This window comes from Acinonyx jubatus, chromosome A3 (assembly GCF_027475565.1).
Source record: "Acinonyx jubatus isolate Ajub_Pintada_27869175 chromosome A3, VMU_Ajub_asm_v1.0, whole genome shotgun sequence".
In the NCBI taxonomy this organism is placed as follows: Eukaryota; Metazoa; Chordata; class Mammalia; order Carnivora; family Felidae; genus Acinonyx; species Acinonyx jubatus.
The window spans coordinates 35,333,467-35,360,914 of NC_069388.1; the positions used below are offsets into that span (position 1 = coordinate 35,333,467).

Below are 27,448 nucleotides of genomic sequence, written 5' to 3' on the forward strand. Positions count from 1 at the left end.
TTCCCGGAACTAAAGCTACTTGGGAACAAGGCCAGCAATCAGAGCACAGGGCTTCTCCTTCAGCAAAGGGAAACATCCCAGGCTCTGCAGGCATGCCCCATTGCATGCTGAAGGGTTGGCCAGGCCAGGTGTCTGTCAGGAGCCTGGGGAGCTGACACGAAACCAGGAGGGAGGCTGACAGGACAAGCAACGCTGGCCTTTTCCTCCCTTGGAAATCACGAGGCCTCTAAAACCAGAGGCCTGAGGCAGCTCTGATGCTGCAGCAGCTGTACAGGCTCATACCTACTTGACCAGCTTCCTCCCAGCATAAGATAGGATAAGCATTATCTCAGAATAACCATTGGTAGAACTAGAGTCCATCCTTCGGCAGCTGCTGTTCTCATTGACCCTCGATAAAAGCTGTGCCAGGGGAGTTGGGATCTGTGTTAGTTTTCTAGAGCTGCTGTAAAAAAGCACTACAAACAAGGTGGCTTCAAACAGCAGAGATATATTGCCTCACAGTTCCGGGAGGTTAGAAGGCCAAAACCAAGGTGTTGGCAGGATCATATTCCCTCTGAGACTCTAGGTAGAATTTTTCCTTGCCTCTTTCTAGCTACCAGTGATGGATGCCAATCCTTGAATCCTTGGCATTCGTGAGCTTACAGCTGTATCGTGCTAATATCTACCTTCATCCTTCCATGGTGTTCTCCCTGTGTCTCTGTCTTCATATGGTGCTTTCCTCTTTTTATAAAAATGCTGATTATACTTGGATTAGGGCCCATCTTGATAACTTCATCATCACCTGATTTCATCTACAAAGATCCTATTTCCAAATTAGTTTCCTCCCATTCACAGGTACCAAGAGTTAGAACTTCTACATCTGCTGGTGGGACACAATTCAACTTATAAAGGCTAGTATTACTTTCCTCATTTGTTAGAGGAGGAAGTCTAGGCCCAGAAAAACCAAAGGAATTGTGTGATGTCACTATGGTGAATCATTTGCCCAGTGACCCCAATTTTTTCCATGCCTCTCTGTATCTACATCTTTTGGTATTACCTTCCCACACTGACTCTGGGCTTGGCCATGTGACTTGCTTCAGACAATGGGATAGAGCAAATATGATATAAGCAGAGGCTTAAAAAATGCTTTCACATTAGGACTTGTCACTCTTGCATACACTCGGAGCTCTGTGGCCATCATGTGAATAAGCTCAAGCTAGCCTGCTAGATGATGAGTGACCATATGGAGAGGGACTCTAATCATCCCAGTGTCACCACAATAAATCAGCCAGCACCTACCAGACCTCCAGCTGACCACAGATGCATAAGCAAGCCCCACCAAGATCAGGCAAGTTCCACCCAAATCACTAGAACCCATACCTGACTCATACATAGATTCATGAATAATCATGAATAAATAGGGGTAGCTTATTACACCAAAAAAATTAACTGATATAGTCACATACATGGTAAATGGCAGAGCGGATTGTGGTAAGGTGGTGGGAAGGAACACGTAGCGAAGGAAGTGTGTTACTGAATCAATTAGCTATTGCTATGCAATAAGCTACCCCAAAATAAAGTGTCATAAAACAACAACCATTTGTTATCTCTTATTAGCCTGTGATTCAACTAGGAAGCTCTGCATCCTGGATCAGTCTTGACTGGTCTTGACAGGTATCAACTATCTTCTGCCAGGCTGGCTGTCAGCTGGCTGGTCGAGGGTGGCCTCAGTTGGGATGACTTGGCTGTGCTCCAAGTATCTCTCACATACCTCCAGCAGGCTAGCTCAGGCATGTCTTTTTGAGGGTGCAAGGGTCCAAGAGAGGAAGCAAAGATGCACATGCACTTTTCAGTAAGATGGTTGCTATCTCATTAATCGAACACATCTCATGGCCAGGCCCAGAATCAGTGTGGAAGGTCACTAACTATGCCGTGAATAAAGAGAGACATGGGAATCTGTCTATTAATGCAATCAGTATTCAATAACAAGTCAATAACCATGAAGCTGGACAGAGAAATGGGTTCTTGGAAGGAGAATAGCAAAATGCCTGTCATAAGAGGAATCAAGATATTTCAGAAATCTCAGAAAACAATGTGATAACTAGATAAAAGTGAGTTCATTCATAAGTACCTGCAATAAGTACTTGGGCAGAAGTCTATGGAGATCCTATCTACAGATGGCCCCAGCCTGGCCCAGAGTTCCTCCTACTATCTACCCAGCAACAACTCCACAGTATTTCCTGAGAAGAAAATTTCCTAGAAGGCACAAAGGCAGATCCAGGAGGAGCTAAGGTTTTCCAGAATACAGTCTTGGGCCTTGAATACCTTTGGATAGAGCTACAGATGAACATTGCATGGCGTCTGTGACTTTATAATCACTACCACCCCTTGACTGTGAACATACTGTTATTTCTATGTCTTAAATTATAGGGTAAGGGATACTCCTCTAAGGAAAAAAACCAGCAAATAATTCAAAAGTACATAAGACGAGAAAACTATGGTGTGGTTTCTACCTCATTTCTCAGGGGTAACCATTGCTTTTAATTAGGACACATCCTTCTAGTCTTTTTCCTACACATACTTTTCTGCGTGTGACTTTCATGCATTATTGACCAAGACTGGGGGAATGAGGCCAACATTCTAGGCATCACTCTGACAGTCCAGAAAGCCAGGCTTTTCCTCTTTCTTGTCCAACCCTTGTGCCATCCTTCTCTAACCACAAAAATGCTCCCCCTGGAAATGAGTGCCAGTCTGCATGTTTATTAAGGATTAACACTGGAAAATGTAATGTAGAAATGTTGGGGCAGGGGAGAGGTAGAAGAAGATGAGAGAGAAACAAAAGAAAAAAAATCAAGAAATATCAGCAGGAAAAAAAATGTTAAAGTGGAAAAATCTGGAAAATGCTGTGGAGATCCTCTGGGCTGATATTTGATCTCAGGACCTAATGGAAGTACATCACATCCTGAATGAATATGGGTGATTAGCCTAGAGATTAGGTACATCTTAATAATGAACAGGCCAAGAGGGGCCTCACATATCCCATTTAATGTTTACCATTTTTAGTGTTATTAAATGGACCATTTCAGTTACAGAAGTCCCACTTCTACCAGAACCTTCTACTTGAAAAGCATATGTGTCAGTTTGCATTGGATTTGGATGTAGATATGTGTGACAGAAAATGTAAAACAACAGTGCCTTAAGAAAGATAAAAGTTGTATCCCCCTCACGTAAGGCGAATATAGATTTAGATGTCTGGGGCAGATTTGGCACTCTGTGATGCCGAAGACCCAAGTTCCTTTATCTTGTTGATCTATTATCCTTTTAACATGGCCTCCACCTCATGGTCCAACATAGCTTCTAAAATTCCAGCCATCAACTTTGCATTCCAGCCTGCACAGTTGGAGGAAGGCAGTAAAGAAGGGTTGAGACTATTTCTTTAAGGAAACTTCACACAACACGTCCTTTTATACTGCATTGGCCAAAATGTAGTCTCATGACCATGGCTAGCTGCAAGAAAAGCTGAGAAATATAGTGTTTGTTCTCTAGGGAAGGATCTGTGCCCAGCTAAAAATAAGGTGTTTTATCACTAAGTATGAAAGGCAAAGGGATATGGAGGAGCAAATAGTAATCTCAGACATATAAAGTCATCAAAAAATTTCCCCCTGAACCTTATTGAGAAACTGAGTACATAAACACGGATGATGTTTGGGCACCTCAAACTCATTTTAAATATACAGTTTGCTTTTTTTTTTTCCCAAAGGAGGATAGAAGGAACATTGTCCAAGTTAAAGAAGGCAGAAGATTGAAAATCATCGCAGTCCACTTGGTTTCCACAACCCCAGAGGTCATCCCAGCCCAGTCTTTCCCATAGAACAGTGGGCAATGATCTCAATTATTCTCTAGAGAGTTTGTGGCTATGAAGTTGGTAGCTTTTTCCTTACCTTCAAGGAGGAATACTACCTTTAATTACCCTTCAACAGGGGAGGGGAGAAGTTGAGTCTATTCCTTGGGCATAGAGCCTCACCTGTGACCAGTCTTCCCCAGGCTCTACAAGGAGTGGGAAAAAGAAAGCCTGTTTTGTACTGAGCAAAACAGGCCGAGAGTGCTCTTGAATGTTTGGTGGAGTGCACAGAAAGACACGGGGAAGAGGACAGAAAGCTAAGGGTGAGAACGCCTTTGCATACTTTTACCATTTGGAAGGCACCAGAGAGAGAAAGATGCCTTGCACTTATAGAAAGTTCTCACTCTCTCTCAGCTTTCATTTTCCCAATATATAAAATAGGGACAATGAAATCAGCCTCATGGGCTTATTAGAAAGGTTATTTGGGAAATACTTGCCAAAATTCCTGACAAACACCTCCACTTAATATGTTTAAGTTCCTTTCTCTTCTTGCTTTTGGAATAATATAATCTAATTGATTAGTAAGGATACTTTTCTACAAGATAAATTTGGCAAACGGTCTAGAGCTATAATATGGTAGCCACTAGCCATTTGTGGCTATTAAGCACTTGAAATGTGTCTACTATAATTAGAAACTGAATTCTTTATTTTATTTCATTTTAATTTATTTAAGCTTACATTTAAAATCTGATACTTGATTCAAGTATTGGAAAATGCTTATGCATATTTGGAACAACTTGGGCATGTGAATTCCTTTGTCGACCACAAAGTATGAAATTGAAATACACATCAAGGATTTCCTGTGAGAATTTAACACTTGAATTAAGATATGCTGTGTCAAATACTTAGCATATTTTAAAGACTTACTACAAAAAAAGAGAGAATGTAAACTATTTCATTAATAATTTTTACATTAGTAATTTTTATATTTATATTGATTACAAGTTTAAATGATATTTTGATATGTTGGGTAAACAGAATACATTATAATTTTTTTTATCTGTTTCTTTTTACTTCTTTAATGTAGTGACTAGAAAATTTAAAACTGAGGCACGTGGGTGACTCAGTCAGTTAAGCGTTCGACTTTGACTCAGGTCATATTCTCACGGTTCCTGAGTTCAAGCCCCGCGTCAGGCTCTGTGTTGACATATCACAGCCGGGAGCCTGCTTCAGCTTCTGTGTCTCCCTCTCTCTCTCTCTGGCCCTCCCCCACTTGTGCTCGCTCTCTCTCAAAAATAAATAAACTTAAAAAAGAGTTTAGGGGCACCTGGGTGGCTCAGTCGGTTAAGTGTCTGACTTCAGCTCAGGTGATGATCTCACAGTTCGTGAGTTCAAGCCCTGCATTGGGCTCTGTGCTGACAGCTTGGAGTCTGGAGCCTACTTTGGATTCTCTCTCTCTTCCTCCCCCACTCACACTCTGTCTATCTCTCAAAAACGAATAAAGATTTTTTTTTTAATTTTTAAAAAGAGTTTAAGAAAAAAATTTAAAACTGCATAAATGACTTGCATTATATTTCTATTGGATAGTGCTTGGCAGAGGACAGCAAATAATTAGATTGAGTTTTCCTACCAGAGTGGCTGGTGATCTTGGCCTTGGTCAGATATTTCATTAATTGAGCACCTATTCTGAGCTAGGGACAATGGAGCAACTGAATCATAAATGAGCATATAAACAAACACTGTAAATAATATAATTACAAATAATTCTCTTGAGTACAAGGAAAAACATATATGCAGTAATGAATGAGGCCAAGAGATTGGGGTAGTTTCCTTAAATGAGAAAGCAGGCAGAGGAGGCTTCCAAGAGGAGGGACATTTGAGTTAAGATTTGAAGGGTAAATACGAACTAGCAGTGCAACAATCTTGATGAGTGGAACATTTTATAGGAATATTAAATGATTGTACTCAACGTCAGACAGTCACTCAAGAGTCAGACTGGGATTATACACTCACATTTGTCAGCCCCCAGAGTCTGTGATCTTAACCATTTGTGAGAAATGATGCTTTTCCCTCTGGTGATAATATGGCCCTAGTCTTCTAAAGGGGCAAAATTATTGCCACTGACTCACTGCCCTTTTCCTGACTTATTGTATAGAACCTATCTCGTCATGTTATGAATGTGGCATTCCCCAGTTAGGTTCCTACAGGCGGGAATCCATAGACATAGACATGTGATGTCTTGGAGGAAAGCATCCTTTTCTACTCTTTTTAGTATTTTGATCTTCTCTGACAAGGATAAATTACAAAGATTTCAGAAATGGTGGAAATTATTTCTGAGGAAAGGAGTTAAACAGGTGTTTCTTTCTAAAGCTATGACTTAATGGGGTCAGGCTAACAAGCTTGAGGAAATAGAAATGACCTAGTGGGAAAACAAAGGTAATTCTGAGAGAAGGACAGTGTGGATTTTGGAGCAGGGGACCAACCAGCACTACAGTCCCATGGGGAGTTATTAGACCTGGAAGAGCAGCCATCACTTGAGGCTTTTATAGACTGAAAAATTGATGTAATCTGCTGCATTGGGTTACAGAATTTATAGGCAAAACTGATGAGGAGCACCACCTTTTTCTCAGACTTTGAGTCTCCAGGATTTCTTTTGAAATTCCAGAGAGTGCTGTGAAATTACAAATGTATGGCATGGAACCATTTACACTACAGATCTTGCTTGATGTTTTTTTAATGCCATGGCTAAAAACCCAGAAATCTGGTTAGGCTTTGCTTTACTTCACAAAAGAAAAGGACTAAAGAAAATCTTTATAGGTACAAAAACAAATATGGAGGAAGATGACCCCAGTGCTATGTGCAAAAGCATGGAGGAGGATATTGAGATTCATAAGTTTGGGGAAAGATCAACATAGCTGTGTCAAAAGAATAATTCAAGTTAAAAAAAAACCCTCATTTTTGTGTAATAAAAGAAATTCTATATCTAGCTCCAATCTCTCCCCTGGCCCCAGGCTTATAGATCCAATTGCCCACTTGGTATACAACCACCAATAGAAAAAAAAAAAATCTCATGGTCATCCCAAATGGAACATGGCAACAATAGAACTCTTGGGTTCTATATGTAGTTTTTTTCTCACCTAGGGAAATTAGCACTATTTAATTGCTTAAGCCATACCCTCCAATATCCATTCTGTCATCAAATCTAGTTAATTCTACTTCCAAAATGTATTTAGAAGTTCTTTACTTTTTTCCATCTCTAAAATCATTCCCCTTTAGTCCAAGCTGCCATCATTCCATATGGCAGCAAGAGCCTTTGAGCAGGTGTCTTGGCTTTTATTCTTGCTTCCCAATTTGTTGTTCAGGTGGCAATCACAAGCCAACCTAGATCCAAGGTAACATGGACCATTAAGCAATCAGTGAAAGGAGTGTCAAAGAATTTGTGGCCATTTTGTTTTAACTGCCACACTGACTCTTACAGAAATTGGTACCCCTTGTAAAGTACTTCCTTTGGCATTTCCACTGCTTCTGGTCACAGGCCTTGCCCAATATGAAAAAAGTCCACACCAATGGCATCTTTCCACAAAGTCAGTTTTTTTTGCATGGTTTACCTACCTACAAGAACTCAGCAAGCCTATCTGTTTAGACTTTGAGGTGGTTAATTCCGAGTAGCCCCTTACCTCTGTGTTATTAGCTCTTCAGTTAGTCTTTGGCAAATTATTTAGTCTCTGTAGGTCTCTGTTTCCTCATGAATTAAGGGTCCTTATATCTCATCATCTCTAAGTGCTTTGCAATTCAGCCAACAAAGTTAGAGTTTAGTCACTGACCATGCTCACAGACTATGGATATGTAGCTAATCATAAGTTTTTAGTTGCACTAATTATAAGAGATCATTTCATCTTTTGATCATGGAACATGATGCAAGTCTTCTGAGGATTTGGGCTGTCTTGCCATCCTTCCTCCGTAGCATCCCTAAATCATTCAAACCAACTCTAGATAGTATGATGATTTCTACAGGCAATTTTATAAAAACTACTTTCTCTTTTTGCCCCAGCCAATTTGTCCCCATTCTGGTTTTCCCAGCAAGCCCCTGTCTGATTTGGCCTTTTTTTTTTCCTGCAGTCTTTTCTTTCTAACTGCTCTAAGTTTTTTCTTCAGTTGTCTTATTCAGAAGAGGCTTCTTTTTGTTACCATAAATTCATAACAAAAAATATTTTCTCCTCTATTTGTATTTGTTTTGCTCTTGTATTAAAAGTACAATGCATGTTGAAACAGAGAACTAATTTACTTTCACATTTGGGGGCTCATTTAACCCAGGGTAAAAGACAAAATATTTTTTTTGCAGCATTGTTCAGATGAAAGTTTTTAAAATCCATTGTGATTGAATTACATATAAGGAGAAAATATTTATTTTCTTTATCCTCAAGCCTCTTTTTCTAAATTTTGGTTCTGAAATATACATGAATATATCACATATACGTAAATAAATGTAACAAAAGTGAGTTCTTATGAAAAGACATTTAGTATGTTTAGTCAAACTAAATAGCTATCAGGTTCAAGAGGGTTGAGGTAGCTTAAAAAAAACTTTTTATTGCAGTATAACATATACATGGAAGATTACACAAATAATAAGTGTAGATTTGAGGAACTTTTCACAAACTAAAAAATCCATGTAACCAGCCAAAGGATAGACTTTTATCTTGCTAAAGGATTCTCAGTGGTGGGCTCTTGAGAAACTCCCGTATAATTGTCCTACATTGTTATTAACTTTATGTAAGCATGAGGCTCTTCCCTCCAACTAAATTATACATTCAACATGGTTTCTACAGTGGGACCATAGTTTATACTTCATTTTTTCTACCACAGAGCTAGCTAAATGCCCTGAACTGAGGACACCTTCAATAAATGAATATGAGCTATATTCAGACTCAGTTTATTAAACATTAATACAAACCAATTTCTTCTTTATATGCTCCTATTTCCTACTTCACCTTCTAGATCACTGACCTTCTGAGTCTTTTTGCTGGCCCCAACCTCATCGGCCAAATGGAATTTCTTGAGACTCTTCATCTATTCTTTCACTCTGAACTCAACTGTTTCCACATTTTTAACTAATATCTATGTGCTGAAGACTTTCAAATTATAACCTATAATATAGTCAGTTAATGGCAGTGATGGCCCAGTTAACAGCCTCTTGGAAGCCCTACCCCTTTGCAATGTGACTTTGCAACTGCTCCCATCATGAGGTAGAGTCTTTTTTTCCACCCACTGAATTGGGCTGGCCTTGTATCTCTCCTTGGTAAATAGAATACTGGGGAAGTGATGGTATACCAATTGTGAGTTTAAGTCTCTTCTTTTTTTTTTTTATTCTTTATATATGTTTGAGAGAGAGACAGAGAAACAGAACGTGAGTGATGGAGGAACAGAGAGAGAGGGAGACACAGAATCCAAGCAGACTCCAGCACAGAGCCCAATGCAGGGCTTGAACCCACGAATGGTGAGATCATGACCTGAACTGAAGTTGGATGCTTAACTGACTGAGCCAGCCAGGTGCCCCTAAGGCTTTTCTTACTCTTGGAACATTCTCTCTATTATATGAGTAAGCCCAAGGCAGCCCATTAAGGAATGAAAAACCATGGAGATCATTACACCAACTGACAATCAACCAACCCCTAGAAGCAAACCACCTAGCCAACTTGCAGCTGACCACCAATCCATTAGGGAACCCAAGTGAGACCAAATAAGATGCCCAGCTTAACCCAGGGTAAGTTGCCAACCTGAAGAAATAGTTATTGTTTAAGCTGCTGACTTTTGGAGTGGTTTGTTACACAGCATTAGCTGATATACCAGTTTAGACTTATATATAGACATACATTCAACTACCAGCCTGGCATCTCCATATAAATGGTCCACAGCCATCCTAAAAAAAAAATCTACACTATACTGTCGATTTTTACCCCCACATACAAAACCTCCCCTTTTCAATCTTTTCCTCTTGGAAAGCAGCTCCACTATACATCCAGATATTCAAACACAAAATCTGAAAGCTATCTTTAATTCTTCCTTTCCCTTACCTCTCACACTCAATACATCAGCAAATCTTGTTGACTCTACTTTCTAAATTTGTCTTGAATCTACACTTCTTTCCAGCACCTCTAACATCACTTCTCCCTGTCTAAGCCTCTGCTGTCTCTTGCTTATAGCGCTACAGTAAGCTCCTATCTGATCTTCCCCACTCTACTGCTAAACTTCTCCAACCCCTTTTCACACAAAAGTTAATTTTGGCTTTAAAAATTCTACGATATCATGTCACTAACCTGCTTAAAACTCTTCAAAGACTTCCCATCATGATTAAAATCAAATCCAAATTTCTTATCATGGCCTGTAAAATCCTACATGACCAAGCCCCTGTCATTCTCTCCAATCTCACCTCCTGCCCCTCTCCCTTTAACTCACCATATCCCAGTCCATTGGCCTTCTTGCTTCTCCCTGAACAACCAAATCCCTCACATCTCAAGACTGCCATTCTTGCTGTTCTGTCTGCTACAAACCTCTTCCCTTGCTTTTTGTTCTTAATCTGGTAGGATCTATTACATCCTTCTCAGGTTAAATCTCACCACCTCTTGGAGGTCTTCTGTGGACACTCTCAAGTGGTATTCCTGCTCCACTCATTTTCCTCCATCAGCCCATCCTGTCCAACTCATTGAAATTTCTTATTCTTTGTATATTTACTTAACAATTCCTTTCTTTTTTCTTTTTTCTCTTTTCTTTTCTTATTTTTTTGCCTGTCTTTTCTACCAGATCAGAAGTTGCATGAGGGCAGGAGACTGTGGTTACTTTGTTCATTTAATATCATCAATGCTTACCACAATTTCTCTCCCACAGTAGGCACTCAGGAAATACTAGTTGAATAAATGAATTTAATACAATCCCTTCAATAACAATGTCAGATAGATTTTTATTACCCCAATTTTGTAAATAAGAAACTTGAGGATAAATATTATCTGTATAATTATTTTTCAGAGCAGATGAAGGGATGGAAACATGATAGCTAGGCTAATTTGTTTAAAAAAAATACAGTAGGGGACTGGAACAAAATTAACCTCCTGGGAACATTTACAAGGCCTAATCCTTAATCCCTCAATCCAGTGACTTGATAACCAAGCAAGTGTGCACTTGTTGGGAGGGAATGTTGTAAAGAGATATGAAAAACAACATGCCCCAACTCACAACTGGTTGTTTCCCACCCTTGGACTGTGGTTGCAGCTCCCAGAGTAATGTCCTCATGGAAATAAATCCAGATGTAGGAAGAAAGGGTCATAAAATAATGGTTTTTCCTTAGCACCTCCTTCTTAGCAAAGAGCAAAATATTTCCCAAAAGCCCGCAGCAAATTTTTAGTTATATTTCATTGGCCATAATTTGGTTCTACTCCTACTTCTAGACAAATCATTTGCTAAGGAGACCACAACTGCCACATCTGGTCTGCATTCATCACCATTCATCACCTGGACTAGGCTTGTTGCCACACAAATGTATCAAGATTTGGTATCTGTGATAGAAGGGGAGAATAGAAATTGATCGTGTAAGCAACAGCATCTGTCACAGCAATTCAATTATCCTGTGTTATTTTGTCCCATTTTATCCTAGAAATTATAGGTGCGATACATTTAGTCCATGGGCTAGGAAACTCAGAGTTCAATCTCATGACATTGAAGGTCAGCAAGGTTACAGCCGATTTTTCTCAGAAATTGATGAACCCATATGTTGTACTCAAAGAATTTCAACCTTTCACCTCTTGGCAATGGATAAATTCAAATACCAGGCATAGTGAAACAAACAAACAAAAAAAATGAAATCATAAGGCACTTTTCTGATGATAAACATAAAATTGTCCTGAAAAATAAATCTAGCCATGTTTTAAATTCAGCACTTTATGCAAATATCAAAATACATCCCTTTTGACAAATCTCAATGTTCCTTTCCTCATAGAGACAACTTTCATTTTCCATAAAATTCCACCTCTTTATGTTTCATGCAGTCATACAAGAATGCTGAACAGTACGTATAGACTAATAGAGGCAAGTTTGGCCTGGTGGAACCAGCCTTTGCCTGAGAATTGGATTCTAGTCTTGCTATATCCCAAAACTGGCTGTATGAACTTGGGCAAGTTGCTTCATTTCTTCTTCTGTGAAATAAAGAGATTAAATAGACTGAGAGCTTTCTAGGTTCTAAAATTCTGTGATTATATCTGATATCCAAGTTAAAGCCAATTGGACAATGTATTGGTAAGGACAATTGATATTATAACAAAAAATGCCCGAAATTATAGTGGCTTAACACCATAAAAGCTTATTTCTTACATAATGCTCCAACTAGATTCATGAAGTGTTCCTGGTGTCTCCTCCTAGCAGTGTTTCAAGCACTCAGCTTCATTCATTTTATGGTGCTAGTGTCCCCTGCATTTGGCTTCCATGGTTTCTATAAGAGAGAACATGAATAATAAAACAGGAGGTTTTATAGCAGACATGTCAGTCTTGGAAGATGCATTGTCCAGAATCTTGTGGCCAGAATGCATGGCCCCAGACGAAATAAAAGTGAGGTTGGATAATGTAATCTGTGAGACTATAAAGAAGGAACAGGTTTGAATAATACTGAGCCAGTGTCAGCCATAAACATTTTTGGATATATTTCTTTCTCTGAATTCCAAGTAACTAAGGGAAATAATAATCTCACTTTGAATATTCCTATTGTGTCACTGCTTATCCTGTGTTCCCTAGTACCTCATACTACCACTATGTTTTATCATGAATTAACTCTTTATATGTCTATGTCTTACTAGTTGCTGGGACCTCCCTGAAAGAAGGACCTTGTGTAATTCCCCTCTATACCCTCAGCGCTCAGCACAGTGGATGGCACCTACTAAGGATTGGAGATCCTGAACAAATCAGAAAAGAGGATATATTCCCAACTGCTTTGTCTTGATGTTGGTGGTCAGTGCTCATTCCCAAACATCTATATTGAGGAGGCATGATCTATATGGTTTGATTTTTGTGTCTGTATGGGGGGGGAGGGTAATGGTAAAATTATGTTTGTTTAATGCTTTAGAAAAGTTTTAAGAAACAGCATTTGTCATTTCACAGAATGATGGGGAAGGTTTATTAAATGGAGGTGAAGGAGGTAAAACTATCAACTTTGAACCCCATTGGTGTTGCAGAAGGATGGTAGTGAGAGTAGGTAAAGAGATGATTGTGTGTTTGTGAAACTCAGATCTTTTTCAGCACAAGCGGACTGAGCCCATGGCCTTAACAGGAGAAGATATTAAGGCCACCACAATGACTGGCATTATAGTTCTGCTCTAGAACAATTGCTGACATTCCCTCCACCTATCCCATGGTCCAACACTGACACCCAGGATGGCCTAACCCCGAGTCCACTCCCAAAGAAATGATTCTGCAGGTTGATAGAATCTCAAGATGCCCATATCCCAGAATTAGAAACTATCCCTGTGGCAGTCTCAGGTTTTCAGCAAACAGACCAGAGATGCACACATGAGTTTCTTTTGTTTCAAGTCAAGGATGCATTTTCATGTTTTTTTTAAAATTCAACAATAATAAACATTTGTTGAAAGCCCAACTTCTAGAAATGTACTACTCAATACAGCAGTCACTAGCCACATGTGGCTATTAACATTCAAATTTAAATTAATTAAAATTAAACAAAATTCAAAATGCAGTTCCTCAGTCACACTAACCACGTATCAAGTGTTAAATAGCTACATGTGGCTCGTGGCTACCCCAACTGAACAATGCAGCTATAGAATATTTTCTGGCATCACAGAAAATTCTACTGGACAGAACTGTTCTAGAAACTGCTTCCATATAGTGTGTCCAGTTTTCTGGATCAAGTTATCTCAAGCCTATATGGTAGAAGATACAATAAACTCCTTTTAGGATATCAAAAGAGGACCTGTGTTTTGCTAAAATTTAGATATATACATGCAGTTTCTTAAAATAAATTTACATATTTGAAGGGTCAGTCTACCTTGGAAAGCTAAATTTCTCATCTCTAATATGAATGAAGTTTTAACTGCCTGGAACTCAGCCATCGTTATAGATTAGAGGTTAAATAAAACAACAGATCTAATATCTCCTGACATGTTCCAGAAAGAGAGACAGAGAGAGAGACAACAAGCAATGTGAAACCCTTTTCAGATAACAGTAGAAGCAAGAATGAACTGAAAAGGAACCTTGCCTACCTTTTGGGTATTATCTCCAAACACATATCATTCGAAAAATAAAATTCTATTTTAAAATATTCAAAGCAGTGAAACATTTGTACTCCTCATACATGTTAACCTCTAAGCTGTATAATAAGATATGGCATCATTTTTTTCCCGAAGAGAAGTTAATTTACCCAAAAGAAAAGTGAATTGGCCAGGAACCTATTTTGTCATTGGTCCAGGAGAGGCAAGAATCCTACCTAATCATCAGAGAGGCCATCTGGGCTAGTTATTAGAGATGTTCATAAAAATTTCAGCTCTATTTCTCCAGGAATATGGGAGATCCACTTCACCACTCCCTAAAGTAAGAGAGGCCAGATAACTTGTTTGCGTGGTTAAATATGAGCAGGAGTGATGTATGTCTCTTCCAGTGTTAGCATTTAAGTTCCTGTGCTTGGCCGATTCCTCCTTTCTCCTCATGATGACAATCATGGAAGCCCACACGGGAGTTTCCATTCATGGAAATCCATTAGTGATTATGATGAAGAAAGGCCCTGCTAATTTGTATCAGACAAACAGCAAGTAAAAGAACCAACTTTTATTATATTAAGCCATTATGAATATGAAGGTGTTTGTTACTGCAGTACAATCTAGCCTGTCGTGACCAATATCATCCAAATTCAGGTCATATGGCTCAAAATGGAAACAATGAGTTCTGAGCCCTTTGTTTTTGTGAATAAAAATTAAAAAGCCATATATATGCAGATCAAGAGTTAGACAGAGGCAAGGGATCAAATTTGACAAAGTCAGTACTAGCCTAGATTTCCTATAGGCATTAAACATAGGAAGAAAAAATAGCTTGTTCATGTGAGCATAAATGGTATGTAGAGATTTATTTAAGCTCTGCTGTGAGGCGGGGCCTCTTTTTTTTTGCATGGTTGAACTAAAAAATGCTATATAGGCTATGTATATCTATGATGCTTTTCCTACAAGAGGCTTAAAATTTTCATTCCCTTCTTTCTAGATATGCTGCTAAGATCTTTCTTTTCCCCTTTAAGAAAAAATAAACCATTGAGATTAACATCCAGCTTGCTGAGTCATTTGTTTTCTACTTGATGTTAACTACAGGGATCTGAAGGCAGCAAGGAGAGAGAGAGAAAGAGACACAGAGACAGAGATGAAGACATGGAGAAAGAGAGAAATTTAGGGAGAGAAGGAGAAAGATTGATTCTAGAAAGAAAGAAGAAAAATCTGTTAAGTCAAATGGAAAAGCAAAAATAAAATTTGAAAGATTTGGCTATGACATCAGTTTTCTTACTCTGTAGTGGAAGCCCTTTATACAATATTTTAATGAAAACTGTAATGTGATTAAGGTTTGAATCGGATTTTCAGAGTGGAAAAGGGCAAGGTCATTAGAATGGGAAAAACCTAATGTTAAAGTGCAGTGCCTCCACTATTAGCTGTCTGACTAACAAAAGCCAGCTAACTTTTCTGAGTCATGATTTCTTTGTCTATAAAAAGAGAATAAAAAAAACTTAGCATATACGTTGGTCGGAAAGATAGAATGCTATAAAATACAGTAAAGGACATTGGAAAGTGGATGACACCAAGCAGAGATCACTGTTTCTTTCTCTCTTTGGACTCTCACATTATCTCTTCTTTATTCTACCAGAAAGTTTCTTTCTCTATAAGGCTTTTTGAATACCAGCTTTAGAAAGGGAAACTGTAGTTCTAATTCTGCCGCTTACTGGAATACTGTGTTAAGTTTTTCACATTCCTGGGGCACCTGGGTAGCTCAGTCAGTTAAGCATTCAACTCTTGATTTTAGCTCAGGTAATGATCTCACAGTTCATGGGATGAAGCCCTGTGTGGGGTTCTGTGCTGGGTTCTCTCTCTCTTTCTCTCTCTCATAATAAATTAAAAAATTGTTTTAAAGTCTTTCACATTCCTTATTTAACATTCACATAATTCTCTGTAAGTTTTTCCCCCTTTTACAAAGGAAGAGGCTTATAGAGAGTTAGAAATTTGCCCAAGTTCACATAGATAGCCTTTTAGTAATCTAATGCCACAATAATGCAGTCTTGCAAAATTCCTCAAATTCAGGGGCTCATAAACAGCCGTTTGGTATGCTTGCCAACCTGTGGATCAACTAGGAAGTTCTGCTCATCTGAACTGCCTCAGCAGGGTCCACTCATGCAACTGCAGTCATTTGGGGTTTGACAAGTCTCTCTAGTCTATGACCAAAGAACAATAAGTGAGTAGCAGGAAATGGAGTAATCTCTGACTTCTTCATTAAATGAAATGCTGACCATGAGCCAGCAAACTAACCTTCCTTGGACCCTAAGCCAGGGACCTCCTTTGGTCCAATGCCTTAAATCTGTACAGACCTGGAATAGGGAAATGATGAAGCCAATGATTCTGACAGAAAGGATGCCTCGATCTCCATTTAGTCCCTGAGAGAGACGACTGACAGCAGGACAGAGCCTAGTAAGGGCATATAAAAAGCTTCTAACCCCTAGAAGGGACTAGAAGGGAAGGATTTCAAGGGAAGGGCAATCAAGCTTGGGAATACACCACAGCTAGAGATGATTGGAGTTGATGCTTCAACACAGTGCCACACCAAAATGTGGTCCATGAACCAGCAGCATCAGCATCACTTGGGAGTTTGTTAGAAGTGTGGACTCTTGGGACTCCACCCTAGACCTCCTGAGCCAGAATCTCAGAAGCACTTTTTTAGGAAGAATCAAAATAGACTCATATATTGAAATAGCATCTGTAGCCAGATTTTCACTAGTAGGTGAATTAACCCTTCAAGTCCCAGCACCTTGCTGAGCCTCTGATGTCCCAGCCAAGCTTTTAATACCTTCAGTTGCTCAACTGGCCCCACTCTCTAGAATGAGCATCTATTATTTTTGCTTACTTAGCATCCATTCCCCTTCCTGTTGACCTCACTCAGAGACCATTCTCCTCCCCAACTCCCAGTCCATGTCTTTTGGATGGGATTTATCATGGGAATGGACATGTGACCCAGGGTACCGAATTAGAGCACAACACCCTTCCAGTCATAGTGACTGGTTCTGGAAGAAGCACATAACCCAGGACTAGCCAATGAAAAGAATAGTCAGGGATATTTGTTGGAACTATTAGAAAAGCAGCATGCTCTTTTCTGCTATTGAGCACAGCTAGTGGAGTCTATCTGAGAATGAAGTCAACACACAGATGTTAAGAGATTAATTTTTGATGACATTGTTTGAGCACCTGAATCTAGCTTTGCTTGAAGCCAGACCTAACGCTAGAGGTTTTAATTGTGTCAATACGTTGCCTTTTTTGCCTAAGTTATTGAAATTTGGATTTCTATAACTTGTGAGAAACATATTCCTGATATACAAAGCCACCCCATGTTCTAAGCTTGCTGACCCCACACAAGTCCTCACTCAGCTCTCAGCTTCCACTCTCTCTTCTGTTCCTCATCACTCATGACATGGTCATTTTCCAAACTCCAAATTTCAAAATTGTTTGTAATTGTACTTGTTTCCATGGTCACAAGCCAAATGGAGTTTCATAAGATAATATTGGTCATAACCCCAGAGATTTGGGTGAACATTATTTTTCCCAAGTATAACATAGACCTGAAGTTTTGGGTTCTATCAAACCTCATTATTCAAAATGTGGACCAGGAGCATCAGCATCATCTAGGAGCTTGTTAGAGATACAGAATTTCAGGCACCACCATGGATCTGCTGAATCATAATTTTCATCTTAACTAATCCCCAGTAATTCATGTACTCAAGTGGCAAAAGTCACTGTCTGGGAGTTAGAAGACTGGTCCTATCTTCCTCTGTCTCAGTATTTTTTTACCTGTGAAATGAACAGACCAGGCTATTTCAGAGATTTACTCCAACCTGGACTTTCTATGATACTCATGTTTTTCAGTCCTTGACTCAGACTGTGACAGCCTAGCATGCAAATTAATAGAAACGGCAGGGGGTGGGAGTCAGAAAAATAAAAGAATGCTTCTGTCAGTCAGAAAGCAATTGGTTGGACCCTTTGTGTAAAATGATATCAACCTCCAAGTAGAAACATATTCTATTTTAAAAATGAGAAAACAAGCCCAGAGAGGTAAACCGGTTTTCAAAAACCACATAGCACAGATACAGCAGAGCAGAAATGGGAAGATACAGTATTGCTGAGAAGGTACAAAAGAACAGGGGTTAGTGTTTGCACATGGTTGTTCTGGTGCTGGGCTGCCTAGGCACTTATTACAGGGTCCTTGGGAAGATACTTAACTGTTTCGTGTCTCGGTGTACTCATTTGTCCAATGGACATTATACTAGTACAAACTTCATGATATTGTAGGGAATTACATCTGTAAAGTGTTTAAACTATGCCAGCGATATATAACATTTGATATATGTTTGTTAAAGAAATAAAAATAAATCTTGATCCCAGTCTAGAATGTTTTCCATAGTATACTGCAGCACTCCCATGCCAGAAATATCCTCTCTTTCCCCACAAGATTTCTATAACCACCAGGCAATGTGTCTGAAACCCTACCTTAGTTCTTTTTAAAATTACTTTAGTATTTTTTAGCTTGGTGAACATAAATTAATTTAACACGAATTTAATATTAATTAGTTAATAAATGGTGATCCATTTTTAATAGACACTACCAAGGCAGCAGGTTAGCTCTGCTAAGGTCTTAAAAGGAAAAAGGGATTTAATTAAAAGATTGAGTGAATAGAATGAAACAAAAAGAAAATAAACAAGGTAACTCCTATTCACCAATTTATCAACGGCTTACCCACAGCAATAGTTTGAAATACTGGATACATTTGGGAGGCTTTAAAAACATTATCAATGTCCAGGGCTACTTCAACCTAATCAAATTAGAATTTCTGGAAATGGTACACAAGCATGAGTGTTTTTAAAAAGCTCCCTCTAGTAGGCTGAATGATGTCTCCCCATGATACCAGGTTCTAATTTCTGGAACCTATAAACATTATTTCATTTAGAAAAAGTGTCTTGCAGATGTGATTAAGTTAGGGACCTTGAGATGAGATTATCCTAGGTTTTCTGGGGTAAGGCTTAAATGAAATCAGGCTTCATGTATCCTTATGAAAGGGAGAGATTTGGACATATGAGCACAGAAGAGAAGGCAATATGCACTTAAGAAAATTGTGTATTCTGTTGTTGGGTGGAATGTTGTATAGATGTCTGTTAGGTCTAGTGTGTTTTAGTGTTGTTCAAGTCTTTGAACGTTATTGATCTTCTATTAAGGTCTTCTATATACATTGAAAACGGAGTGTTGAAGTCTCCAACTATTATTGTTGGAAGTATCTATTTCTCCCTTCAGTATATTTGTGGTTTTGCTGTGGTGTATATATTATTATGTCTTCTTGAGCAATTGACACTTTTATTATTATAAAATGTCCTTCTTTGTCTCTAGTAATAATTTGTGTCTGAAGACCTATTTTATCTGTTATTAGTATGGTCAATCTGGTTCTCTTATATTTGTTTGCATTATCTTTTTATGTCTTTTTTACTTTCAATCTATTTGTATCTTTGACTATAAACTGGGTCTCTTATAGCCAGCATATAGTTGGATATTTGAACAATTTAACCAATTTCTGTCTTTTGATTCAAGTGTTTTATCCATTTACATTTAATACAATTGATGAGGTAGGCTTTATGTCTGCCCTATTGTTATTTGTTTTCTACATGCCTTATGTCTTTTTCCTTTACTCCAACTGCCTTCTTTTGTGTTAGATATTTTCTAGTGTACCATTTTAATTTCATTGTCATTTTGTTTCTTTTACTATGTTTTCTAGTTATTTTCTTAGTGGTTGCCCAGTGCTTAGTACTTCATGTAAGGCAGTTGTGCTACAACAAATTTCTCAGGTGTTTTTGTTATCTAGGAATGTCTTAATTTCTTTTTTGAGTGATAGTTTTGCTAATACAAAATTCTTGCTTGGAAGTCTTTTTCTTTCAACACTTTGAATATATCATACCATTGTCTTCATGGTTTCTGATGAAAAATCAGCTGTTAATCTTATTCAGGATGGCTTATATGAGATGAATCACTTCTGTATCTGTTTTCAAGATTTTTTCTTTGTATCTCCTTGAGTTTTCCTACTTGAAGTTCAGTAAGTTTCTTAATTATTTAGATTAATGTAATTTTCCAAATTTGGGATGTTTTGGCCATAATTCCTTCAAATATTCTTCCTATCCCTTTCTCTTCTCACTTTCTTATACTCCCTTTATGCATATTTGGTACACTTGATGGTGTCCCACTTGTCTCCAAGGTTCTATTAATTTTTTAAATTCTTTTTACTTTCTGTTTCTCAGACTGAATAATTTTAATTGACCTATCTTTATTTATTTTTTAAAAAAATTTAAAGTTTATTTTTGAGAGAGAGAGACAGAGCTTGAGTGGGGGAGGAGCAGAGAGAGAGGGAGACACAGAACCTGAAGCAGGCTCAAGTCTCTGAGCTATCAGCACAGAGCCCAATGCAGGCTTGAACCCACAAACCATGAGATCATGACCTGAACCAAAGTTGGATGCTTAATCGACTGAGCCACCCAGGTACCTCAATTGACCTATCTTTAAATTTGCTAGTTCTTTCTTTGGCCAACTCAAATCTACTACTGTCCTTCTCTAATGAATTTTTCATTTCAGTTACTATACTTTTAAGCTCTGGAATTTCTATTTGGTTCTTTTTAAAAATAATATCTATCTCTTTATTGATATTCTCTATTTGGTTGAGTTATTTTTCTAATAGTTTCCTTTAGTTCTGTAGACATGAGTTAGTTCTTTTAGTTCTTGACATACTGATAATCACCACCTTAATTTTTTGCCCAGTTAGTCCAGTGTCTAAGTGTCCTCATGGGAAGTCTCTATTGATCATTTTCCTCCTGCTTATGGGCCATATTTCTTTACATGTTTCAATACTTAGTTAAAAACTGTACATTTAAAATAGTATAATGTGACAACTCTGGAAATCAGATTCTGTCACCACCACTACTCCTAGCATTTATTACAGCCACTGTTTGTTAGTTTAGTGATTTTCCTAAACCACTTCAGTAAAATCTGTATTCTTTATTGTGTGTGGCCCAAAGTCTCTGTTCAGCTAACTTAGTGGTCAGCTAATGAATGGACAGATTTCCTTAAATGCCTTGAACCAATAGGTCTCACAGTCTTTGCAGAGAACCTCTGTGTGTTAGGGTAGTGTTTCAACACTCTAGCAGGCAGTTTACAACACTACCTTAGTCTTTACTTCCTGCTTTTGCAGAATCTCAAGATCATGCAGAGCATAAGGCCTTCTCAGATCTTTTCAGGGCATATGCACAGCCCTATACATCTGTATGAATATCTAGATTCCCAGGAATATATTGGAGTTTTTCAAAGCCCCTATGTGCATCTCACTTCTCAGCATTTCCTTTTAAGTTTCTTTGTCAGCATCTTGTTTGCCCCAACTATTATTACTGCCTCAGGCAGCTGCTATGTTAAACATTTGCTGCTGACTGTTTTTGACAAATGTCCTGGGGAAAACACTGTTCACACTGAGTTCTGAGTCATTTCAAAGACAAGCACTGAGAGTGGTAGTTTCCAGGAAACTTTCAAACAAGTAAAGTAATGACAATTCTCTTTGGATGGGGCTTCCAGGGAACTCCGAATCAATTATGTCCCCCACCTTCATTGTCTTCTAGGCTTCTAGGCTTTCAGGGCTACCACAGAACTGAGGAGAGGGGGGTGGGAATAGAGAAAGTTAAATGGTAGAAAATTTGCTGTTCTTACTTAGATATAGGCTTTTTGTCTTTTTTTTTTTTTTTAATACATGCTCTTCAAATTGTTGCATAGCTTTAGTTAATTTCCAGAGTTCTAAAAAGTCTGTTTGGTTTTGACAATTTTTGCCAGTGAGTTTATTGCTTTTATGGAGTAACATATTTTGGAGGTCCTTACTCCACCATTCAAAACTGGCTCTCCCATAAACACAATTATATTATTGAGATGTTGACTCTCAACCAGACTTCTGCCCAGATATTCCCTCTCACATCTCACTTTTCAATTTTAATCCAGACTCTCTCTTTAGCTAAAGGGTTAAAAACACATTTCAATATTCATTTTTATTCTCCACTATAAAAGTGGATAGCATTTTAACAGACTGAGAAAATAAGATTTTAGAATTGCCAAGGTATTATAAGATAGTCATTTAGGGAGAACACTCCAGCCCACACAAACCAAGTGTGCCTCTTTAAAAGCATTTTGAAATAATTTCATAATTTTGTTATCTCTATTTTTTTTTACTTTTTTTTATTTGAGAGAGTGAGAGAGCATGTGTGTGAGTGGGAAAGAGGAGCAGAAGGAGAGAGAGAATCTGAGGCAGGTTCCACATTCAGCATGTGGAACCCAATAGAGGGCTCACTACTCTGGGATCGTGACCTGAGCTGAAATCAAGAGTTGAACGCTCAACCAACTGAGACACTCAGGCACCTTTATCTCTATTCTTTTTAAGAGTTAATATATTCACATTAAAAAATGAGAAATTAAAAAAATATAAAATCATGAGTCTTTGTCTTTATTCTTTCCCAAAGAAACTATCTTTAAATATTTCAATTTTAAGTTCTTCTTGTTGTTTATAACTTTAATTTTAAATTACATACTTCTATTCTTGATGCATGAAATTTGAATAATATGTATTAACTCTCCTTTTTAAAGATTAGAACATCATCTAATTGACTCTTTCTCTCTTTTTAAAATTTTTTAAAAAAATGTTTATTTATTTTTGAGAGAGAGAGAGACAGAGCATGAGTGGGGGAGGGGCAGAGAGAGAGGGAGACACAGAATCCAAAGCAGGCTCCATGCTCTGAGCTGTCAGCACAAGCCTGATGTAGGACTCAAATCCACGAGCCCTGAGATCATGACATCAGCTGAAGTCAGATGCTTAACCAACTGAGCCACCCAGGTGCCCTGGCTCTTTCTCTCTTATTCAAACACCCAAACTTTGTTACTTTCATTGAATTTTTGTTTTCTGTTGATTGATTTTATATATAACTTTGTATATAATCATGTAATATGATTAAACCTTATTTCTTTCTTCTATCAACTTTAGAGTAATTCTCTTAAACCTTTACCACAGAAAATTAGTAAATTGGGGCTTGTATATTAAATGACACCTCTCCACCTTATCCCCTCCTCAGCTCCCTCCTTTAACTACCACATTCTGACAGTTCTATCACCACTTTTATAGTTTAGGACTCATAACATTTAGATTCTGTTAGGAAAACATAGTGAAGTTTCTTGTGCTTGATCTACCACTTGATTATAAACTTTAAAAATCAATAAATAGCATTTATAGCATTATGATCATATAAATACTATTCACTGCAGAACCAAGCAGTGACTCTTTAAATATTCCTATGACACCAAATCTTCACACAAAGAAAATAATCAAACAAAAAGGACAAACAGAAGCTCTTTCCTTAAGCTCCATCAAAAATTGCTCAAAACTGGGGGCCCCTGAGTGGCTCAGTTAGTTAAGCATATGGGTTTGAGCCCCATGTCAGGCTCTGTGCTGACAGCCCAGAGCCTGGAGCCCACTTCAAATTCTGTGGTTCCCTCTCTCTTTGCCTCTCCCCTGCTCTCACTCCATCTATCTCTCAAAAATGAATAAACATTTTTTAAAAAATTGCTCAAAATTGTGTCATATTTGGACCAAAAATGTATGGTAAGCTTTCATTTTTCCTGACATTTATAGGACACTTTTATTTTTATTATTGTTCAGAGACCTATGTCATTGTCAGACTAATACACCTTTTAAATTACACTATTTGTTAAGTTATCTAATTTTTACTGTTTTATTTCTGTACTTGCTTCCTAGTTTTGATCCTAGGAGAAATAAATCCTACATTAGTTCTAACATTTACTAAATCCCTAGCCTTCTGCATTTTGTGTGTTTTTTTGTGTATTGTTGTTTTTCTGGGGTACAATCCTCAGAAAATATTTTTATTTGCAGACTGAGTGCACAGGAAGTAAGCATCCTGAATCTGTGTATTTCTGGAAATGTCTTTATTTTGACCTTAATTCCTTATCAACATTTTAGCTTAATAGAGATTTATAGACTGCAACTTATTTTTCTTCTAACACTTCAAGATTTATTCCATTGCCCTCCTATCATCCAGATTTGCTGATGAGAAGTCTGGTGTTGATGTAATTCGTGTTTCTTTGTAAGCAACCATCTTTATTTCCTCTATAGAAGCTCTTAAAACCTTCTTCAAGTAAAGTGGGATATTATGCAAAAGAAGAAGCATACTCATTGTGTGGGATTAACAATGCTAACCTATTCATATTAATAACTGAGTCATCATTTAACAAAAAGTCATGGCATTGAGAGGATGGGGAAAGGGGAAAGGGGTAATATAAGAGAGCTTGATTATCATTGGTTGTAACAATAAACCCAATGATAGTCTATTTTATGAGTCAAGAATTAGCAATATCTGCACATTATTTAGAAACAAAAAATACTTTACCCAAAGGAAACACTAATGTCATTAAAAACTGTTACCTTTATATAGAGATAGACAGATAAAGATATAGACTTATATATATTATACATAATATATATAAACAAATATATAATGTCAAGAGGAGAAAAGTGCTATGAAGAAAAATAATTCAGGGTAAGAGAATAAAGAATGATAGTGAATTGGAGATTAGCATGATTAGCTAATTTGGATTGTCAGAGAAGACTCCTTTGGAAAAGTAGCATTTGAGGAGGTGAGACATGAGAAGATCTGGGGAAGAATGTTTCAGGTAAAGGTAATAGCAAATACAAAGGTCCTGAGGTGGAAGTTCATTTGATTGTACAATGAACAACAAGAAGGCCAGTGTGATTATAATGGAAATAACTATAAGGAGAGTGTTGGGAAATGAGTTTCAAGAGGTGGCCAGAAGCCTGATCTTGTAGGTTAGGAGAAGGACTTCTAAAAGTCATAGGAGCCATTAAACGTTTTTTGAGAAAGATTTTTTTTTTTGCAAGTGCCATTGTGATAGCTATATGAAAAAATAGGGGCTAGGAGACAAACTAGGAGGCTACTGTAAGAGCCTAAGTGAAAGATGATGGTGGCTTCAACTGTAGAGGTTGAGAAGTGGGTGAATTTAGAAAAAGTATTGAAAATAGAGCAACATTTGCTCACACATGAGATGTTCACGGGAAAGAGATTAGTGAAATAAGACAAGATTTTATCCTAAAGAAATAGGTGAATGTAGATGCCATTTACTAATATGGGGAAGAGAGCCATATTGGAGTTAAAAATCTCAAATTCTACTTGGTACATGCTAGGTTTTATATCCATATTTGCTTTATATTTATGTTCAGGTATTGAGTAGGAAGTCGGATGGACAAGCTGAAGTTTAAAAGATAAATCAGGGCTGAATACGTAAATATGAGGACATTAACACATAAATGCCACTCAAGGTTCTAGAACTGGATAAAATCACCAAGAAGTGAGTGCATAGATAGGAGAAAAGGTACATGACTGAGCCTATAGAGCTGGGAAGATGAAGAAAAGCCAGAAAAGGAGAACGAAACTAATATCCTTCTGAGTGCTAATTTAGTAAGCAGGACACCTACTGAGATTGTTAATTAAGAATGTAAGAGATGAAGAAGAGTGGAGGAAATCAACTGATGCATATATATGTTCAGTTTGACATACCTTGATCCTACAGATGAGAGTATTCAGTAAGAAGCTAGGAATATGACTCAAGCTCATGAGAGAAGATGGGACTGATAACATAAAATTAGCGGTCCTACATACATAAAGAATGCTTAAACTCAGGGGGCATGAATCAGATTCTTTTAAGATAACATGTGAAGGAAGGAATAGGACATTGGTTCCTATTTTCCTACCATGAAGACTACAGGAGTCCGAAAAACTCAGTCAGAATTCTCATGTATTAATTTAGAATTAAAATAGAATGGCTCAGTCAGTTAAGCAGGTAAGTGTTGGATTCTTGATTTTGGCTCAGGTCTTGATCTCACGAACCATGAGATCAAGCTCTGCCTCAGGCTCTTGCTGACAGTGTAGAGCCTGCTTAGGATTCTCTCTCTCCCTCCCTGACTACCCCTCCCCCACTTGTGCATGCTCTCTCTAAATAAATAAAATTTAAAAAAATTTAGAATTGAGATAATAATTGCTTGTACATATATCGCAGAGAATTGTGAGAATAAAATGAGACCATGTGTGTGATAGTGCTTTATAATTTGTACAGGCCTTTGCAAATGTGAGCTGCTAAATTTTCTTCTCTTTGGCTTAGAGTGCAAAAGTTTTCATGGTGGAGAGTCAGGACACATTACATGGACAAATGGAGCTCCCAGAGGGCTTGTGTGGAGCTCAGGAAAATGTACAGCTTAATCTGCTGGGCGCCACAATTCTGCTGCTTCAACTCATTTGCTATGGAAAATGAGGAGTCAACAAACAAGGGAGAGAAACAGAGATGGGGGCACTTCACAGAGCACTTTAAGAAATGGAATGAGCAGTACAGAGTGTCAAGTGAAGGCAGAAGTTAAGAAAGATGGGAAGTCCATTGGAAATGACCAGGAGATCATTGACATTACCTGCTGAGATATTAAACTGAATAAATGCTCTGGTGTTAGGTAGCAGAATTGTGCTGTCTTTCATGGCCAAAACCAATCGAATAGTTCCAGATATCCTTTGTACATTCCCAGACATATCCTGAATTATTCACCTTAACCCATCTCACCCTGATTTTCACTGCCTGAGTTCCTGTCTCCTGGAATAAATTCTTATTTATTTATTTGTTTGTTTATTTATTTATTTATTAAATAAATTCTTATTTAAAATCTCCTATCGTTCCCTCAAAACCAGTGGCCAACCTTGCTGTTCTGTTCTGACTTCCTCGACTGACTCTTTCAAGTACATTTTGACTGCATCATCTTGACCCAATTCTTATTTATGCTCCTTATTTGGTATTGATCTCTAAATTCCTTCCTTGATTATACTTGGCACTCTTCTCCTTTAACTCTGTTGTTTCTGTTTACTCCAAGTAATCATCTTGCCAGCCTAGATCCGTTTCTTGGCATTCATCCCAACCAAACCTTGTGGTCAGTGTCCATAGACTCATCCCATTAGCAATGGAACCCTAAAGCTGTTAATGAAAAAAGTCATACACAAGCCAAAATATGTTGAGGCAGAGAGGTTAGCTGTAAAGGGAGGATCTGATAGTTAATTTTATGGGTCAACTTGACTGGGACACAAGGTGCCCAGATATTTGGTCAAACATTATTCTGGGTGTTTCTGTCAGGGTATCTTTGGATAAGATAAACATTTAAATCAGTAGACTGACTAAAGCAGATTACCCTCCCTAATGTGGTCAGCCTCATCCAATCAGCTA

General features: G+C 37.9%; 1 long non-coding RNA gene across 1 annotated transcript; it reads left to right on the plus strand.

The window, feature by feature from the left end:
* Nucleotides 1-12,647: 12,647 nt before the first annotated feature.
* Nucleotides 12,648-26,890, plus strand: LOC113602465 (uncharacterized). Its single transcript, XR_003423899.2, has 3 exons — nt 12,648-12,808; nt 25,413-25,473; nt 26,351-26,890. It is a non-coding gene; the product is annotated as an uncharacterized LOC113602465 (long non-coding RNA).
* Nucleotides 26,891-27,448: the final 558 nt, after the last annotated feature.